A 21383-nucleotide genomic window follows, 5' to 3' on the forward strand; every position below is an offset into this window, starting at 1 on the left:
GTCACTACACTGGCCTTGCTTCTCATCAGCATAAGCCCGGAAGGGGGAGGGCGCAGAACTGAGAGCTGCCTGCAGTTCCAAGAGCCATGGGGGTACTGCAGCTGGAGGGTGCAAGGGGAGGGAAAGGACGTGGTAGGTGAGGAAATGTGTAGGTCAAGGCCAAGAGCCCAGGGCTAGCCTCCGGTGGATGAACTCAGGGCCCTGTGCTCTTGGCCCTGACCTACATTTTTCCTCAGCTACAAAGTCCTTTCCCCACAGCTCACACCTCCTTCCAGGCCCCCTCCTGGACTCCCTTGGCACCTTGCTGGAGCTACTCCAGTCCCCGCCTTCACCGCCTCCTGGTGAAGAATCGGATGTGGCATTTCAGTGTGGATTCACTGTGGCCCCATCTCCTCTCTCCCAGGGGAACCCGTCAGGACAGCATTGTTCCAGTAAAAGCTATGATCCCTGGAAAATAGATTGGGGAGGGGGCACTTGGGGACCCTGAAATAGGCCCTTATATCAGGTCTGCCCAGATGAGAATACTGCCTCCCGCTTCACTGGTCTGTCATTTAGGGAAGAGGCATGTGTCATTGTCTCCACTTGTCCCTCCAGCCCTCTCTCCACCCTGTGCCCTGGAGGCTGACCCCTCCAGACCACAGCCTTGGGCTCCTTGCCCTCTACCCTCCCTTCTGTCCGCTCAGCAGTGGGGCCCCAGGAGAGGGACAGGGAGAGAGTGGAGGTCGGATGTCTATGCCTGGACTTCTTGTCTTCAGGGGTGCCTCAGGTCACAACCCAGGAAGGGTGGCCCCCCACAGCACCCTCACTGTCTCTGCTTTCAGCACCCTGTCTCCGTGTCCCTTCAGCCCTGGGGGTGTCACCACACTCAGTGCTGGGGATCCTTCCCTGGGTCCTGTGGCTGCCTTACACCCTGCACCGGCCTTTGGATCCATCTCTGTTCAAATCGCCCACTTTGCATGGGCCGCATGTTGTGTTTCCTGCCAGGGCCCGGCCTGGGGCAGACACCTGTGGAGGGAGGCAGCGCCTGGCCCGGGGAGGCCAGCGTTACCAGGCGCAGGGAGGAGACCCACCGCGAGGACATTCACGCTCAAAACAAAAGCAAGGGCTGAAGGGCTGCTGCTCCGAGCCTCCTCCTGGGCTCACTGCTTCCTGTTCCAACTTCATTTCATCTTTCCCTACTTTTCATGTTACTGTGTTTTTCTAAAGTTGCTGTTAACGGAGAAGCATTATAAGAAGGGAATTAAAAGAGAGAAAAGTGGGTGCAGGAAGGCCTTTCTTTTTTTTTTTTTTTTTTGGTTTAAACCTTTTGTTATCGACTCTTTAGGAACCAATTCAGCTGGAGGGACACGTGGCAGGACACATTTTCAATATTAGTGCCCAGAGACTCGGGCTCTTTATTATTCATCCGCGTAAAAGCAGAGGAGTCTGGCAACCGCTCTGATGCATTGTCCTACTTCAAAGCGAAGAGGAAGCCTTTCAGGGACAGAGAAACCCTGACTTGCTGTGCCTGAAACACGCGCGGGCCCGGGACAAAGTGATGGCCCGTGTGTCAGGGCCCAGCGGGCGACGCTGCCTCTTCCTTGGCTCCAACCTGCACTGGACTCCTTACCCAAGGAGCCCAGGGTGGCCTCGGCTGGGCGGGAAGGCCTCTCCTGGTCCCAGCGGTGCGGTCTCCCATCTGCAGAGCCAGAACTGACTTAGAAGGGGGTCCAAGGCCAGACGGCTCAGGGACCCTGAGGCTTAGGCATCGAGAGCGCTTTGCGTGCCTTCCCGGACCCCCACGCCGCCTTCACCTCTGGAAGGAACTGTACAGTCTGGCTCTCAGCTCTCTCCACTCACCCAGAGGTGTCACTGTGGTGTTTCTAACGGGGCCCCAAGGAAGGCGGCGAGCTTCTTAGCTCACTGGAGGCTCGCTGTCCTGGAGGGCCATGGGTGGGACCGAGCACCCAGCTGGTAAGAGCGGGTCAGCAGGTCTGGGTCTGCTGGCCCAGGTTGTTATGTCAATGAATGCACGTCCTTCAGGGGGCCTTCCAGCTCGGCGGGGAGCCAGGGACACAAGGCCCAGTGTGGGGCTGCAGAAGGCCAGGGAAGGCAGATGCCTGGGGGCTGAGTGGACCAAAGAGGGCTTCCTGGAGGAGCTGGAATTGGACAGACGGTTAAGCAGTAGAAAGAAGAGAAGGGGAGGGACGGGCAAGGACAACTGTGAGTGAAAAGTTCCAAGGCCCAGGTGGGAGGGAGGTGTGGGTGTGGCAGGAAGTGGTCAGAGGTAAGGCTGGCAGGACCTTGACTGCAAGCAAAGGTATTTCTTCTTTCTTTTTCCTTTTGCTTCCTTGAATAATCCTAAATCCACTATTAATCTCCCGACACCTATCTTGTTGATACATGTCGATTTCCCCGCACACCTGTTCATATTTCTGATGGAAATGTATTATAAAATCCCTCCATTCGGCTGGTGATTACCATGGTAATGAGGCGCGCTCACTGACGGACCAGGTCTCCGCTTGAGAACAAGGTTCTGAAGCCACAGGGAGAGTGAAGCAGGCATGGGGGTGTGTGAGGGATGGCTTCCTTCTCTGGGGAAGGCTTGACAGACAGCAGAGCCCAAGGGCCCAGGAGGATTCTACGGGAAGCTGGGGGTGGGCCAGGTGGGGGTAAATGGGACAAGGCAGCCAGAAGGCTCCAATCAGTCTTGATCACTGGCCAGGCCTAGGGTCTCTACCTATGCACAAATTTCATGCACCAGGCCTCTAGTTGGTTAATAGCATTATATAAATTTCAAGTGTACAATTCTATAATACATCATGTGTATATTGCATTGTATGCTCACGACTCAAGGTCTGGTTTCCTTCCATCACCATATATTTGACCCCTCTTTGTCCTCCCTTCACCTCTCCTTTTTCTCTGTAACCACCCTTCAGTTGTCTGTGTCTATGAGTTTGTATGCTTTGTTTATTTGTTTGTTTGTTTATTTTGTACCTCTGTTTTATACCTCACACCAGTGTGTATCCAGCTGTGGGCAGCTTTGCAGGATGCCATGGGAAGGAGGATCTGGGCCTCCAGGGGCCCAAGGTCAGGAATCTTGGCTAGAATATTATTCCACCCTCCTCCTCTACCGCAGGAACCACCTCTATGCCTCCTGAAACATTACAAAGATGCTATTAGAATTGTTTCTGCCTCTCACAGGATTATATCTGAAGGTCTGGCAAAAGCCCAGTGCACTGTAACTATTTTATTTAGTCTTGATGCAGTCTATTTTGTTTTCAAGTGCTCCAACCAGACTGCTTGGCTTCAAATCCCAGCTCCACCACTTACCGGCTGTGTGACCGAGGGCAACTTACTGAGCCCCTCTGTTCCTTCTCACTTATAAAAGGTGGATGATAAAAGTTGTAATGTGTAGCATTGTTGTGAGGATTAAGTAAATTAATACATGCAAAATGGTTAGAATGTGCCCGTCACAGAGTAGGCACTCAAACATTCCCAGAACGAAGCAGAGCCTCCTCCCACAGTGGATAGGGCACAGGGAGGACTGAGGGTACAGCCAGCATCCTAGACTTTGCATAAACATCGCCTCACCTCCTTCTCCTGACACCCCCATTTACCCTCTCTGAACAACGAGGAGACTGAGCCCCGAAAGCCAAATCTGCCTGGTGGAAATGGAGGGCCTGGGCTGGAATCCAGACCCCCTGCCCCCCTGTCCCCCGCTCTTTCTGTTTCCTTCCCAAAGATGTTGGTTTGCTGGCCTCTGCTGTCCTGTTCTCCACCCCAAACTAGGGCCTTGTCTGCCTTCTCAAGCCCAGTCATGCCCTTACTCTGACGGAGTCCTGGGAAGCTCAGGCCTAGGGGATACAGGTTCCAGGACACTCACATCCTGAAAGGACGTGAACATCTACTGCTTTTCATCGCTCCTGCAATCGCCCATCTGTGAGACGCTGTCTAATTAACAATGATCACCATAATCACAGTTGCTTTTATTGCTTACACTGTTCTAGGCTCTCCACTAACTTCCCCTTTGAATATAATATTTGTCATGAATGGAATCGTGCTATGTGGCACCAGACATCGTGTAACCCAAATCAGGCCGTGAGCTGTGGGCCCTGCGTGTAAGTCCCGCCCCACCAGAGGCAGCTGACAGGCCATTACTCTGTGTCCTGCACACTCTGGGTGGCGATAAGAAAACGCCACCAATTTGATGCTTTATCTGGTTGCAGGTTGAGGCAAGATATTATTTCAATCAAGATAATGATTCTATTTCTTGGGCGGAAATGAGATTTTTTTTTTTCCATTGCCTCGTGGGAGTGCCCCCAACATCTGTCTTGGGCTGGAACAGGTCGAGTCAAAGTTAGAGGATTTTCTTGCAGCCTGAGAGAGAGCATCAGCATGAAGGAGAACTGGAAGCAAGGGGCTCACTTGCAAGAGAAAAGCATACACGCCCGGCCTATGTGGTCCCACAGTAAGTTCCATGTGGGCATTTATAGGCATTAGACAAAACCTGGGAAGCCAAAATTGGGAAGATAAGCACGCAGGCTGAGCCCCGTCTGGATTTCCAGGGAGGCAAACGGCCATAAAGGCAATAACAACAAGGAGCTGCACAGACCAGACGCTCAGAGCCTCCTAAGCCTGCCTGTCACATGGGGTAGATTTCCTGCGTGACTCAGCTGACAGATGACCCAGCCGCTCTCTCACTCTCTCGATCTCGACACCTCTCAGGACACCTCCTACGACAGGGAGCTCCCCAACAAAGGAGCCCGTCCATCATGGCCCCGCCCCTGTGATGAGAAAGCACCTCCCAATTACAGTCCAGTCTCTTCATTAAAGGGAACCACAGTGAAGATTCACGCGGTCTGACGTGGATCTAAACACTCCTGGGGAATAGTACACATTTCGGTAAGTCATCGAACTATATGCAGATGGCATGATGTGATAAACGCAGCAGGACTGCAGTAGTCTGGATGAAGAGTGAATTCAGGGAAGTTTAAAATTATTTTAAATGTTTGGAAATTTCAAGGGCTGTAACACAGCATCTCAAGCTCTTCGTATGTGATTTGTCGTAATGAGGAAATAATAATTGGCAATTCTGATATCAATTGTTTACATAGGGATGTTAAGGAGTTTGGACATGCTTGTAAGTTTTTATGGATTTTGAACATTCCACTGAGAGCTGACTCAAGGAATTGCTCTCTCTCCACCGAAAAGGCCCATTTCAGCTCCATCCCTCTGGAATAGCATGGCTGCTGCTGACTCATGGGGACCTATTCTGCACCAGAATCACCAAACCATTGAACTCTTAACCACACCTTTGTTGGGATGCATAAACCATCATTGGAAAGTAACACAGAATCCCAGAAACAATGTGAAGAAGACTGCACAGTATACTTTCTGTACTTTTGAATTCAGAGCCATGGTATTGTATTAAGAATAAAATTAGTTAAAGGGCACACAGTGCTTCAGTGAAAACGGACTCTGACACCATTGATTCCTATTTGAATACCCCCACTCTTTAAAATGCAGATTTATTAGAAGGAAGATTACTGCCGGGTCAGGTGAAAGCTCACTTGGCTGTCTTCACAGCAGCGGCGTTCACAGACATGGTGGCAAATGCAGCAGATGCCCCACTCAGATCCCCTCCACCTGCTGGGCACCCACTCCCCAGCGACTTTCACCTGTGATGAACTCGGGCCCCTTCTCATGGTCAAGATGATGCCTGGAGGTTGCGTCAGCAGCACCATTCTGGGTCCCGATGGCTAATGAGGGGATAGGTAAGGCCGCCCCTTGCCTCCGGTACAGACATCTGCAGTCCAAGGCACATGGATCAGGCCAAGGAGAGGCCTGCGCTGTCCCATCCTTGTTCAGCCACTCCTTCCCCATCCTGCTTTCCTCTCTCTGACACGTGTTCCCTGGACCTCTCCCTAGATGCATCCAGTGCACCTGAATCCTTGTCTCAGGCTCTATTTCCAGGGAATCCACCCTAACTCAGTCACCAATGGCTCCAAATGGAGCCCCCTGTGTCTTCCCAAAGGATTGCCCCTGGTGACAGGAGCACACATGATACTTCTCTTCAAAGGCAGAACCATCATCACTTTCCTGCCCAGCCAAAGACCAGCAGGCTGACATCATGTATCCATGAAAGCCAGCAGAGCAAAACAGGGACCATCCAGAACAGAGAGTTCCCCAACCAGACCCCTGCGGGACCACACGAGTCCTCTTCCTCCCCAGAATGAGGAGCAGGAGGCGGGGCAGACCCAGAAGGCCTGTCCGGTAATCAGATATCTAGTTACCTGCCACAGAAAGTCGGTGTGAGTGTCAGCTCCACCACTTATTAGCTGAGCGAACTGGAGCAAAACGTTTAACTACTTGGAGCCACAGTTTTGTCACCTGCACAATGGCAATACCTGATGGAGCATGTGAGGCCCATGTGAGGCGGTGTCGAGCGTGATGCAATTGGCGACTTAACGTAAATACTGGTGGTGGTTCTTGACATTTAGAACTGGCTAGCTTCCTCTGGTTGCTTGGAACAAGTAATTAATTAACCTCTGTGAAACGAATAAAGGCCAGCTGCCCCTCATTCTGGGCATAGCATCACAGAGCTCCCTGTGGGAGAAGCAGCTCTGGGGACAAGCAAGTGGACACAGGGAGACCTGTCCCGGTGACTGTCCATCTCGCGCTCAGGGTGTGTCTCCATCATTGATGTCATGGTGTCTGGAGGCCCTAGGCTGCAGCTGTCTGGGGAGGGCTGTGTGTGTGTGTGTGTGTATGTGTGTGTGTGTGTGAGAGAGAGAGAGAGAGAGAGAGAGAGAGAGAGAGAGAGAGAGAGAGAGAGAGAGAGAGAGAGAGAGAGAAATATAGGGAGGATCCCCAATGTGAATTTCCTATAATCTATCTAGTGTACATAGTGACATCAAATACAACCTTGAATTTAGGGAAGGTGAAAAACCCATTCATGGCATGAGTCACAAACTGGCAGAAACTTAATTTTATTTGCAGAAATTAGGGGCACTTGATTCCAGCCTGACTCTTTGCACATGGACCATTTATGAATCCATTCCAAGCCCTTTACCACCTGGCCCTGCCCAACCTCACCAGCTCCCCATCAGACCCAAGTCTGACGCCTCCTCGAAGGCCACTGGTGCTCCCACCCTGGTGCCTCTGCCCCGCTCCTCCCTCCTCTGCCAGCCCCATTTGAGTCCCTCTTTCCCCAGGAAGTCTTCCTAACTGCTCTTTGTCACCAGCATTTCTGCCTGTGCCAGGGGAGCCAGAGTGGGACGGTCTGCCCGTTCATATGGTGTTTCGATGGTCTCATGTACAGATGTCCTCCCTCCCTGGACTGACAGCAGCTCCATCCCAGAGCCCCAGCTGCTGCCTCTCTTGTATTTCAGAGGCTCCAGCCAGTGCCAGATATTCTCAGCTTAAGGAAAGGTTTGGGTCATAGGACTGCTCTTAGTTTAACACACTGTTAAAGGGCCTATATGAGAATTTACTATTCTGAATAGGGTCAGCCTAGCACCAAACTTAGAATTGTGCAAACTGTTTGTGGCTTCGATGTGAAAAAAATGCACATCTTCCTCATCCCCAGAGGAGTCCTGCTCTCTCCATGCCAGCGCTCACAAGGGAGGATGCTCTCTCAGGAGCCAATGGGAGCGCTCTTCACTTAGAGGGCAGAGCTGGGTTCAAACCATGAGCCTTCCACTCAAAGCCTACAGTCCTGGTCCAGCCCCACCCAGCCAGAGGCACCCTCCAGAAGAAGAGCCGAACGCCAATTCCATCAGGTCACGCTCCCTTCCCCAAACAGGGAAACCCGCCCACTCCTCAGGAACACTGTCAAACCACAGACCTAAAAAAGCAAAATTCATACTCACAAGCAACGACGCCTTTGTCTTAAATTTCAGGCCAGTAGTTTCTCTGCAAACCTGCTCATTTCCTGCAAAGAGAAGAAACGGATGGAGAAGCATATTAGCATCTGCTCTGAGCATCCTTCGGCAGTTTCCTGGCTGACCTCCGGCTTCTGTGCCTTCCCTGCATTCTCACTCCCAGCAGCACGCTCCCCTCCCAGGAACACCGTGTGCTAGTTGGGTGGGTGCCCCTGGCTCCCCACAGGATCCCACCCCTCCCAGGCCGTGGGCTCCATCCATGCCGCCTCCCTCCCCCTCCCCGGCGCCATGCCAGTCTCAGATTGACCACTGCCTCCAATTCCCTGAAGGCACTGGGCTTCTTCCCACTCTGGAGTGAGGCCTCCTCTGCTGTAGCATGGGGTTGCCTAGCAACCCTACTGCCAGCTCGGAAGGCCCTCCTAAATTGGACCTCACAGCACAGGGCATCTCCTTGTACAGCTGCCTGAATCTTAACAATCTGGTTCTGAATAATAACACAATGGTAATTGCATGCATGGGCCCCAAACTACATTTAAATAATGTTCAAGAGCTGACACAAACCAACAAAGGCCAGAGAACACATTGTGAGGGTCGGCTCTAAGGCCAGGCAGGATGCTCCGTGTGGGAGGAGCTGACACCACAGACTTGAGTTAATGACAATGCCAACCTCAACGGTGAATCCTCCTGCCTTCTGCCCAAGTGTGTCACCACTTTAATGTGTTTTAAGTGACTTGGAGGTCTGCAGAGGCAATTAATGCCCAGAGGTAGTGATGCTTCAAGAAAGGATGTCCTTCAGTCCTTCTTTTGCAGGGAGTGGGCTGGGGGGATGGAGGGGTACAGGACAAGGAGGGAGAACAGTGCATGAGCGATTCCCTTGGCTTTTATAACTATAGCCTAATACGTTTCAGAAGGGGGGAGAAAGGACTTACCAAGAGAGAGAACCAAACACTTGCTACCTTAGTGAGGGACAAATTCCACATGACTGATGTGTTTCAGGACAAGACGTGAAGGCGAGGAGGCCTTGACACTGGCCAAGGCACAGACCGAGCAGCTTAGGGGGTGTGGGAAGGCCACATGGGCCAGAGTCCGGCCTTCACACTGCGTCCCTGGCAGAGGATAATGCCTCCGCTGAAGGCAGACAGGCCTGCGCGCGTGGGCAGCGGCCAGCTGGCAGCCTGCTTCTCGTGGAGCGATAGCAGCGAGGGCCAGCGATCGGCCCTGACAATTTGAAAACCTAAAACACATTTTGGGGAAGAGCTCAAAATGCTCCTGCAAGGGACTTAAGCAGATATTTGCACACCCACGTTCATGGCAGCATCACTCACAGTCAGCAGGAGATGGATGTAACCCAAGTGCCCATCGACGGATGGATGGGTAAACAAAATGTGCCACATACCTACAATGGAATGCTATTCAGCCTTAAAAAGGAAGGAAATTCTGACAAATGCTACAGCATTGATGAATCTGGAGGGCATTATAGGAAGTGAAATAACCCAGACACAAAAAGACAAATACTACATGATTTCACTTATATGGTCCCTAAGCAGTCAAATTCATAGAGACAGAAAGTAGAATAGAGGCTACCAGGGGTGGGGAATAGGGCTTGATGGGAACAGAGCGTCAGTCTAGGAAGATGAAAAAGTTCTAGAGATGGATCGTGGCGAGGATTGTGCAACAATGTGAATGTACTTAATGCCACTAAACTGTACACTTAAATATAGCTAACAACTTAATTTTTTTGCTATGTGCATATTTTACAATTTTAAAAATGCCTCTGCAATAGAAGTGCAACCTACACAGCGTTTCTCTGCAAGACTTCCATCCATATCCACCAAACCCTGTTCTCAAATTGGCCTGAGCCATCCACAGCTCTGACAGGGAGACTGTCACCAGGACGCAAGGACACACTGGAGAGGAGGGCTCTGGGCCAGGGAGACTGTGGCTGGCAAGCACGGTGCTTGTGCAACATCGTCGCAGGCAGAGGTGTCAAAGGTTGAGAAACAGAATTCTCTGGTGCCCACATCCACCATCACCCTCTAGAATGTGGCCTCCTCGTACCCAAACAGTCCCATTCAACATGTCCTCTGCCTGCCACCTTCCCCAGGCACGTGGGCTGCAATGGCACCCCCATTGTTACCGTTGGCTAACTCTGTGTTCCCTGCCTAACAAGCCCTTTCCAGTGCACCCCACCTGACCTAATCCTACTTTTTCTTTTTTAAAAAACTATTTTTATTGATTACAGAGAGGAAGGGAGAGGGAGAGAAACATCAATGATGAAAAACAATCACTGATCAGCTGCCTCCTGCATGCCCCACACTAAGGACTGAACCTGAAACCCGGGCAGGTGCCCTGACTGGGAATCAAACTTCGACCTCCCAGTTCATAGGTCGATGTTCAACCACTGAGCCACACCGGCTGGGCAATCCTACTCTTGCTAGTGGACCTCCATCAAGCTCCCTCTTCTACCAAGCCTTCGAGATGCCTCCCTCTTCTGCTTTCTCTGAATGTCATAGACCTCAACAAAACACTTGCTTAGGTCCTCATGTCTGGAAGTGACCCCTCTCCCAAGAAATCCGTAGCAGGACCCTGGTCAGGGATTGTCACTACATTTTCATCTACCACAATCCCTCTCTCAAGGCTGAGCACTCAGTGGGCTGCTCAAGGCTGCTGGGGGCGGCCCTTTCTCAGGGAATCTGACCACAGCTCTCCTGCTGCAGGGGTGGAGGGGAACACAGCAGTGCTGGCCGCAGAGCCCTGCAGCTAAGCACTCCAGATGGGCATGCATTCCCACCAGTCCTTTAGAAGTGTAACGCAATGTGTGCAATAAACAATTGAGTATTTACAGATTTTATTAATTTGGAAAGGTTATTAGAGCTAACAGCTTCTCCGAGTGAGAGTAAATGAATAGCATAGATTATTTTTTCAGGGTCCTGATTCTTTTCTTGGAATGTTCTTTAAGCCTTAAAAAATAGTGTAATGCCCTAACCAGTTTGGCTCAGTGAATAGAGTGTCGGCCTGCGGACTCAGGGGTCTCAGGTTTGATTCCGGTCAAGGGCATGTACCTTGGTTGCAGGCACATCCCCAGTGGGGAGTGTGCAGGAGGCAGCATATTGATGTTTCTCTCTCATCTATGTTTCTAACTCTCTATCCCTCTCCCTTCCTCTCTGTAAAAACTCAATAAAATATATTTTAAAAAAATAGTGTAGCAAGTAAAAAAAAGGGGGTGGGTGGGTGGGATCCAGGCTTTCGAGACAGGAAAAGCCGGGTGGGAGCTCTGCATAAGCCTCTTCCCCTCTCTGAGCCTTAGTCTTCTCTGCAAACGGAGGGTGTGGACGCCAAGGACCCTTCCAACTTAAACAAAAAATAAAATTATGAATCGAGGTGAGAACGTCAAGTTAGCAACCTTCCAGGCTAACAGCTACTCCCCTGTCCTCACCCATCCTCCCAGGTGTTGGGCCCACGTCCCCCCCAGAGAGGTAAGGTGTGAGCTCCTGACCCCTTCAGCCAGCAAAAGAGCCCTAGTGATTGCAGGTGCCTCCCCAGGCCCCGGCAGGGGCTCTCAACCCAACCGTCTGGCTGCCTCGCTATCATTAGATCATTAAGGAACAGTCTAGACTAATAACTTGTTTTCTCGAATCTCGAGAAAGGCTGGGAATGCGCCAAAGGGCATCATCTAGACTCTGTCTCCCCAGCCCCTGGCTCCAGGACCAGTCCATGCTGTCTGTCAAGGGCCAGACCTCTGTGGCAGATAGCTGCTCATGCCCCCCACTCCCTCCCCAGGAGAGAAGGAAGCAGCCTCCAGGGACTGCAGGGCTCCGGCCGCAGCCCATGTCGTGGGGAAGAAACAGCCCTTGCCCAGACTGTGCAGGCCAATACTCCTTCTCTCTAGCCTCGCCCTCCTTCTCTCTGCCTGAGGGTACACAGGCACTGGGACGCTGTCTGCAGATGTGTGCCCAGCAACACCATGCCCCCACCTCTGGAATCAAAGCTGCACGACTCACAACACTAATGCTAACATCAGCAGTGATATTAGTTAATGTTCACTAGTATTTGTGCGATGCTCTATGACTTGAAAAAAGCACAGGATGTAGAGCAGCGGTTCTCAACCTGTGGGTCGCGACCCCTTTGGGGGCCGAATGACCCTTTCACAGGGGTCGCCTAAACCATCGGAAAACACATATGTAATTACATATTGTTTTGTGATTAATCACTGTGCTTTAATTATGTTCAATTTGTAACAATGAAATTGGGGGTCACCACAACATGAGGAACTGTAAAGGGTCGAGACATTAGGAAGGTTGAGTGTTGGAAGCCGATCCACCCTTGCTGCTTGATGCAGTCGCTGCAGGGGTGTTTCAAGGGACCTGGTGTATATGGCATACTGTTCTTAATATGTTTGCTCCCACTCTTAACGCTATGTGTTTTAAACAGGATCACCTCTCTGAGAAAGGTTGTTTCCCCAGGTGAGGATTTTTATCAGTAAAACCCCTTAACTAAGTGCCAGGCGGGTAGTTAATCACTTTAACTACGAACAATCACACTTAAGCTACATAATCTTTACTTAGAATAACCTCCTTCAGTTACTTCCTTGTTGCTTAGTGGAACAATAGAGTAACCTTTGAATGGAGATGGGAAGCCCCCTGGCCTTTTGTATAGAATGGATAGGATTGGGACCAAATAGTATAAATACAGATGTTAGATGACAATAAAGAGAAGAACCTCGCCATGATGATCACCTGAACGCTGCCTCCGTGTCTTTCCTTCTCCACCGAGTCCGGACCCGTTGGGGCTGGACCCCTACAGTTGAGAACCACTGACATATAGTAAGTTGAAAATATCGTCAGTTGAAAGTGCATTTCATGCCACACTGCAGAGTATTGGTTCTTTACCCCTGCGATCATGGGCTGACTGGGAGCTGTGCCAGTGCCCAGCACTATGAGCAGTATTGCTTGCAAATTGCTAGCCCGGGAAAGGATCAACATTCAAACTCTGAAGTACGGTTTCTGGTGAATGCATCACTTTCACACCATCGGTCAAGTCGAAAAACCCTAGTCAAACCATCATGAGTCAGGTACCGTCTGTATTTCCCCACATACTTGCCCGGCACCTGCTGCAGCCCAGGGGTTTGCTACCTGCTGGGGACACAGACATGAGGAGGTGTGGTTTCTGCCTGCGGACTCCCCCCAGGGAGATAAGGCACAGAGAAGCTGAGTGACTGTCTCAGAGTCATCCAGCGAGCGTGCTAGCCCTGCTCGGGCCAAGCCCTTGGACTCAGAGGCCTTTCCCAACTATTCCTGCATGGCCTGCAAATCTAAAATAATAAAAGCGTAATATGCTAATTAGACTGGACAGCTGAATGACCTTCCAGACGTCCTTCTGGACAACCTTTGGGACGAAGTCAGGCCTGCCATGGCTGGGGCATGATGACACGGCTGCAAAGGCCAAAGAAAGCTGCTGAGGCAAGCCGCCGCGGTTGCCAGGGCCGAGCCCCTTGCATGAATTCCGTGCATCGGGCCTCTAGTTCAATATGAAGTTTAGCCTGCACAGTGTCACCCAGAAGAACCAGCCAGAGGATGGCATGGTTGGGGACAAGTGCGGGGAATTCATGTCCAGAAGGAAACAATGCCTGGGAGTGCCAGGCCAGGTTTGGCCCTGGACACCCCAAAGGGGCAGGCCCTGGGCTGGGGACAGGTCACAGCCCACTGCAGACATGGCCTTGGCCCCTCTCAGTAAAGGCCCTCTTCTCCTCAGCAGTCTTTGTAGACCTTGTGAGCTGATGCAAATTCATAAAACCTTTTTGTTGTTGTTAATCTGCCTGACCCTTCTCTCGCAGGAACCACCACAGCAAGAGAGCCTGGCAGGTGTGATCAGTGGTTGGGCGTCGACCTATGAACCAGGAGGTCATGGTTCGATTCCCAGTCAGGGCACATGCCTGGGTTGCGGGCTCGATCCCCAGTGGGTGAATGGATAAGTAAGCTGTGGTACATCCAGACAATGGAATCTTATTCAGCACTAAAAGGAAATGAGCTGTCAATCATGAAAGGATATGGAGGGACTTAAATGCATATTACAAGTGAAAGCAGCCAATCTGAAAAGGCTACAGACCGTATTGTTATAACTATGACATTCAGGAAAAGACAAAACTAGTGGTTCCCAGGAGGAAGAGAGGACGGATGAATAGGTGCGCACAGAGGAATGGGAAGGCCGTAAAAGTACTCTTTATGATGCTATGATGGTGGATACATGTCATTATACATTTGTCAAAACCCATAGACTGTACAACGCCAAGAGCAAACACTACTGTAAACGAGTGCAATGGCATTATCAATATTAGTTCTTCCACTGTAATGAATGTACCACACTGTAACGAATGTACCTTCCCCTGCAAGGTATCAATCAGCAGGGGAAACTGGGGTGGGGGGGGGAGAAGAGAGGAATGGGGTATGTAAGATTTCTTTGTACTTAATGCTCATTTTTTCCCTATAAATCTAAAACTGCTCTGCAAAATAAAGTCTGTTAATTAAAAAAAAATCAATCACCCCAAATGGGGCCCCCACTGGGCGTCGGACCCCATGCTGGGGGCTTGGAGGAGAGGCTGGAGAGCAGCCTGAGCCTCCCAACTGGATGTACAACCCTGTCAGGCCAACATGCTAGAGACAGTGTGGGAAAGCACAGGGGGAGGCCAGCAGGGCCCCCCACTGGTGACACAGAAAGGGCCTGCACCCCAACAACCAGGAGAGCCCTGGCTCCTGGGCAAACGGCTCAGCCTTCACTTGTCCACCCGGAACACAGGCCTGGGCCAGGCTCACCCTCCCTACCTCCCAGAGAGGGTGTCAAAAAGAGGCTCAGCCCGCTGCCTGCAAGCCAGACTACCATACACCAGCCTCTTCCTGTCTCCCCACCCCTGCAATCCAGATAGAGTAGGTGCCCACAACCATTTACTGAATCAGACAGTGACTATGCCTGCCTGCTGCTCTCCCCAGTAAGGGAAAGAACCAACTGTAAGCTCCCTGAACCCTCAGCAGAGGATTTGCTCAACAGAACGAACAGCAGAATTCAGGTGGGAGTGACACGGTGGGCGAGACCTGTATTTGGTCACCGGGCCACAGTCCACAGCCCTGAGTGTGTCTCTGAGGGGGCACGCCTGGCACACGCTGGCCTGCTTGGCCCTGAGCCCCACCCAATGGGATGGACGTATCCCTGCTCCGGCTGGGAAGGGCTGCGAGGCCAGTGTGTCCTGAAATGGGGGGACAAGTGTGTGGAGTCATTGCCAAGCAGCCCATGGGGACAGCAGGGAGGCCAAAGCAGAATGAAGACCGTGAGCCCCGGAGCCCCCCGTGGAGGTGCCTGGGGGGAACCCAGGACCTGTTTATAGGTGACCTGGGGTCCAGCCCATCCCACCAAGCCCAGCAGGGTACTGGCCAGAGAGACAGACAGAAGACAGAAAGAGAGAAGGGAAGTGTGTGCTTTATGTGTCACTGGGGAACGTCTTTTAGGCAATGGAATCCTCCCTCCTTCAGTCATTGCTTTGGGGGTGACGGCCCTTAGAAGTCCCAATTTCTGTGACCTTGGCTTGGAATCTTAAAATAGCTCTGAGAAGGAGGGAGGCCGAGCCAGGAGCCAAAGCCAACAGTTGGGGCCTGGGCCTGAGAGGGGGATGGGGGTGGGGGGAGAAAAGCCTGTCCAAGGAACAAAAGCCTAATCTCCCCATCAGGCCCAGGCCCGCTGCTCAGTCACGCACTTATTTTTTCTGGCCTCGGAGGCTGTTCCAGGGGCTGGGCAAACTGGAGGGAGAGTTGTCAGCAGGAGTGGCCTGGAGCAGCTGAGAGAGAGCATGGCTGCTCAGACCCCTGCCCCACTGGCCCCTGCTCTGACTTCGGGGGACCTGGAGGAGTTGGTGGGGGTGAGGGGGAGGTGTAGGAAAGGGCAGGCTGCCCGCTGAGGGTCCTCCCGCTGCATCTGGCTGGAGAAGCTGGGATGGATGGTTAACTCTGAGTCAGAATATGGGTGGGCGCAGGGGAATGACAAAGACTATTCACTAACATAATACTGACTAAGTTCCCTCTGAGAAAAAGGAACGGAGAGAAGCATGAGGACGTCTCCTGTCTGCTGGCTCGAGGGGAAGGTGTCTCAGCAGCAGCAGGACCCTCCCCTGCAGGCTGAGGGCAGGTGGGTGTCTCTTGGGTTTAAGGAGATGGTTCTCTGTCCCCATTCCCTTGGCTGATGGCGTTGAGGAGGCGCATGCTGTGGAACTACCTCAGTGGTACCCCCAGCCGGCCGGCCTGGTTCTGCGCTGAGCGGGGCTAGGATGCCACGGCTGCTTGTGGGCAAGTGCTGGGAGAGTAAACCAGAGGGCAGTCGGTCCTTGTAGGGACCTACGTCAGGCAGGTGATGGCCTCTGGGACGCCACACAGCAAACAGGGAGGCAGGCTGGGTCTGTCTTCCCTGACCACAGGAGCCTGGCTCTGTGGGTTTTGCCCCTTACCTATTTCCTGGTGCCCTGAGTCCTATTTCTCACACTCGTTCCTTTACCTAAACCTGCTTTCCAGAATGTTCTATCTCCACCTGGTGTCCAATGTGACAGGAGTACGTAACACCAGGTCTTCTTTCAGAGAAAAGGCATTTTCACACCCTCCCCCCGCCCCTCCTCTCAGGTAAAAGGAAAAGGTGATCTCCTGGGAAAGAGATGAACTTGCTTGTGATTTTTGAACTTCACTGTTTACTCTGCATCACAACAATGACTAATCCGGCAGTGACATCCAACGACAAGTAACGCACAGGCAGTGTGGGCGGTGTAATGGATGGAGGGAAAGGGGACACCGGGGACGACAGCGCTTACAGCCAAAGGAGAGCCCCTGGGAGAGGGCTGCCCCCACAGTTGTCCCCTCCAGCTCCAGCCCTTTACCTTCCTGGCACTGGACCACTCCCTCCCAACACGGAGCCCTGGCAAGGAAGCCATACATTTTGTTGTCTCAACCAGGACACTTCTGACAGTGAATGGGGACACTCTTAATAGTTTACCTGGGACACCAGGCACAAAGTGGCTATTCCAGGCCAAGCAGGTGTGTCACTCCAGCAGTGTCCCTCAACCTTTGGGGCTTGGGAAAACCCAGTTCGAGCTCTTTTCTGGGAATTCCATGGCATGACTTGGAAAAGAGGTGCCTGCCCCAGCCACCCAGCTTCCCCGCGGGAGGAGGCATCAGGACTGTCCTGAGAGACGCCATCACGCCTATCTAAGCCCCGTGGAAGCACCACTTGCATCCATGTGACATACAAGAACTCTCTTGTTGGGCCTGCCCGCCTCCAAGACTCCCCACCTCAGATACCGCCTCCTGCAAGAAGTCTGCTCAGATACCCCACATCTCTCAGCATATTGTATCTCATGCGTCTTATTTCCTCTTACTGGTGGCCACCTTGCCCACCAGTTTATCATCTCTGGAGGGCAGGTAGCATCCTGTGTCATTCTTCTCTGGACCCTGCTGTCCCTCCTCTGCCCCCACGCCCCACCCCAGTGCCTAGCTTATAGGAAGCCTCTGATTTCAAGTTGCTGGACAGAACCCAGTTAAATGGACTCCTGTGATTTCTCCTTTAGGGACCCAGGGCTCTAGAAGGTGCCCTTAGCCTTCCGGGAGTTCATTGGTTCTCCCACATCGGCTTATAAATCACCTTCAGGGCAAATACTCCTGAATTTCTATGTTCATTGCAGGGAAAATGGCGGGATTTATGCAATCATGCAGCATGGTGATTATTGGTTGGTGGTGTCTGAGATAAATCCAGGAAGGGCTCAACAAGAACTCTATTTTCATAGCTGGGGGAAGCATGACTTGGCCAGTGTACCTGGGTGAGGACTTCTACTCACTACCTAAAATCTCCCTATAGCTTGGAAAGATAACAAAGTCATCAAGATGAAGTATAGGAAGGTGGTGCACGCAGTAAGCTCAGGATGTAACCAGGGAGGGTTCCTGGAGGCAGCAGACAGTAAGCAGAGTTGTGAAAGATGGGGAGGGTGTAGAGAGTAGGGGCAAAGGGAAATCTAAAATGGGGAGACTCTGAGCAGGAGTGGGTCCAGCATAATCAGGGCAGTGAGCTACCAGGTCTGGCTGGAGCAGAGGGTGTGTGCAAGGAAGGACAGAACAGGCCACTATGAGGGCAGATAAAGAACTCCATATGCCAGCCACCTCTGGGCTTAAGTCTGAGGCAGCTGTGGAATCACGCTGCCCCCACTGCAATGGCCTGTCCGGAGAACCAAGGGAGTGGAAGCTGGATAGTAGCTTCTTTTTTTTTTTTTTTTTTTTTTTTTTTTTTTTACGTTTGTTTATTTTTTTTTTTTATTGCTTAAAGTATTACAAAGGGTATTACATATGTATCCATTTTATCCCCCCGCCCTAGACAGTCCCCTAGCCTCCCCTATCACCCAGTGTCTTATGTCCATTGGTTATGCTTATATGCGTGCATACAAGTCCTTTAGTTGATCTCTTACCCCCTTACCTCCTGCCCCCCAACCCTCCCCAGCCTTCCCGCTGCAGCTCGACAATCTGTTTGAGGCAGCTCTGCCTCTGTATCTATTATTGTTCAAAAGTTTATAATGGTCTCTATTGTCCACGAATGAGTGAGAGCATGTGGTATTTTTCCTTTATTGACTGGCTTATTTCACTTAGCATAATGCTCTCCAGTTCCATCCATGACGTTGCAAATGGTAAGAGTTCCTTCCTTTTTACAGCAGCATAGTATTCCATCGTGTAGATGTACCACAGTTTTCTAATCCATTCATCTACTGATGGGCACTTAGGCTGTTTCCAGATCTTAGCTATGGTGAATTGTGCTGCTATGAACATAGGGGTGCATATATCCTTTCTGATTGGTGTTTCTGGTTTCTTGGGATATATTCCTAGAAGTGGGATCACAGGGTCAAATGGGAGTTCCATTTTCAGTTTTTTAAGGAAACTCCATACTGTCTTCCATAGTGGCTGCACCAGTCTGCATTCCCACCAGCAGTGCACAAGTGTTCCTTTTTCTCCACATCCTCTCCAGCACTTGTCGTTTGTTGATTTGTTGATGATAGCCAGTCTGACAGGTGTGAGATGGTACCTCATTGCTGTTTTGATTTGCATCTCTCGGATGATTAGTGACTTTGAGCATGTTTTCATATGTCTCTTGGCTTTCTGGATGTCCTCTTTAGAAAGGTGTCTATTTAGGTCCTTTGCCCATTTTTTGATTGGATTGTTTATCTTTCTTTTGTTAAGTTGTATGAGTTCCCTATAAATTTTGGAGATTAGGCCCTTATCAGATATGTCATTGGCAAATATGTTTTCCCACACAGTGGGTTTTCTCGTTGTTTTGTTGATGGTTTCTTTTGCTGTGCAGAAGCTTTTTATTTTGATGTAGTCCCATTTGTTCATTTTTTCTTTAGTTTCAAGTGCCCTAGGAGCTGTATCAGTGAAGAAATTGCTTCGGCATATGTCTGAAATTTTCTTGCCTTTGGATTCTTCTAGAATTTTTATGGTATCCTGTCGTACATTTAAGTCCTTTATCCATTTTGAGTTTATTTTTGTGTATGGTGTAAGTTGGTGGTCTAGTTTCATTTTCTTGCATATATCTGTCCAATTTTCCCAGCACCATTTATTGAAGAGACTATCTTGGCTCCATTGTATGTTCTTGCCTCCTTTGTCAAATATTAATTGAGCATATTGGTTCGGGCCGATTTCTGGGCTCTCTATTCTATTCCATTGATCTATATGCCTATTCTTGTGCCAGTACCAGGCAGTTTTGAGAACAGTGGCTTTGTAATACAACTTGATATCTGGTATTGAGATCCCACCTACTTTGTTCTTTTTCAGGATTGCTGCAGCTATTCGGGGTCTTTTTTTATTCCAGATGAATTTTTGGAAAGTTCGTTCTAGATCTCTGAAGTATGCTGTTGGTACTTTAATGGGAAGTGCGTTGAATTTATAGATTGTTTTGGGTAGTATGGACATTTTGATGATGTTGATTCTACCAATCCATGAACACGGTATGTTCTTCCATCTGTTTATGTCTTCCTCTATGTCTTTTTTCAACGTCCTGTAGTTTTCTGAGTAGAGGTCTTTTACCTCTTTAGTTAAGTTTATTCCTAGGTAGCTTAGTTTTTTCGGTGCAATGGTAAACGGGATTGTTTTTATAATCTCTCTTTCTGAAAGTTCACTATTGGTGTATAGAAATGCCTCAGATTTCTTGGGGTTAATTTTGTATCCTGCTACATTGCCAAATTCATGTATTAAGTCTAGTAGCTTTTTGATGGAATCTCTAGGGTTTTGTATGTATAATATCATGTCGTCTGCAAATAAGGACAGTTTTACTTCCTCTTTTCCAATTTGGATGCCTTTTATTTCTTCTTCTTGCCGAATTGCAATGGCTAACACTTCCAGTACTATGTTGAACAGGAGTGGTGAGAGGGGGCATCCCTGTCTCGTTCCTGTTCTTAGGGGAAATGGTGTTAGTTTTTGTCCGTTGAGTATGATGTTGGCTGTGGGCCTGTCATATATGGCTTTTATTATGTTGAGGTATGATCCTTCTACTCCCACCTTGCTGAGAGTTTTTATCAAAAATGGGTGTTGAATTTTGTCAAATGCTTTTTCTGCATCAATTGATATGACCATGTGGTTTTTTTCTTTCAATTTGTTTATGTGATGTATCACGTTTATTGATTTGCGGATATTGTACCATCCTTGCATCCCTGGGATAAATCCTACTTGGTCATGGTGTATGATCTTTCTGATGTACTGCTGGATCCGATTTGCTAAGATTTTGTTGAGGATTTTGGCATCTATGTTCATGAGGGATATTGGCCTGTAATTCTCTTTCATTGTGTTGTCTTTACCTGGTTTTGGTATTAGGGTGATGCTGGCTTCATAGAATGAGCTTGGAAGTGTTCCTTCCTCTTGAATTTTTTGTAGTAGTCTGAGGAGGATAGGTTTTAGTTCTTCCTTGAATGTTTGGTAAAACTCCCCTGTGAAGCCGTCTGGTCCTGGGCTTTTGTTTGATGGAAGCTTTTTGATGACTGCTTCAATTTCTTCCATAGTTATTGGCCTGGATAGTAGCTTCTTGCTCAGGCTCCCAGGGAAACATCTGCGAGGGAGCAGAGGGACTGGCCAGGCTGGAGGCATCCCCGAGTTCCTTCCTGCTTCCCCTTCGCTGCTCCCAATTCTGCCACCTCCGGGGAACCCAGCCAACTGAGCACCCGTAGTCCAAAAGTGTACTCTCCCCCTGCACACCAGCCTCTAAGCCAGATGGGTGGGAGTTTCCAGGAGCAAAGCCCTTGCAAACACACTGTGGTAGATGTCCTCTTAGCTGAGACGAGTCGGCAGCTAAGTGAAACATTTTAATGTCTAAAATGCTCTCGTACATTCATTCGCCAAACCTTGGATGCAAAGCCAAGGTCTTTTCTTCAACCTTGTGTCCCCTGGATGGGGCTGTTCCTGTGGTCTTTATTGTATCACACTCCTACGACATTACCTACCATTTCCAATTACAGGATTTTTA

The 21383-nt window shown here is 50.3% G+C and overlaps 1 protein-coding gene across 2 annotated transcripts in view; it reads right to left on the bottom strand.

Annotated features, from left to right (window-relative positions):
- ZBTB7C (zinc finger and BTB domain containing 7C) overlaps nt 1-21383 on the bottom strand; it is a 290471-nt gene that overhangs the window by 123252 nt on the left and 145836 nt on the right. For both annotated transcript variants that reach the window (XM_059707245.1, XM_059707246.1), the window contains exon 3: nt 7854-7915. The gene's annotated coding sequence lies outside the window, so the exon portion shown is untranslated. The remainder of the gene's footprint in view (nt 1-7853; nt 7916-21383) is intronic.

Source organism: Myotis daubentonii, chromosome 8, assembly GCF_963259705.1.
Source record: "Myotis daubentonii chromosome 8, mMyoDau2.1, whole genome shotgun sequence".
Taxonomy (NCBI): domain Eukaryota; kingdom Metazoa; phylum Chordata; class Mammalia; order Chiroptera; family Vespertilionidae; genus Myotis; species Myotis daubentonii.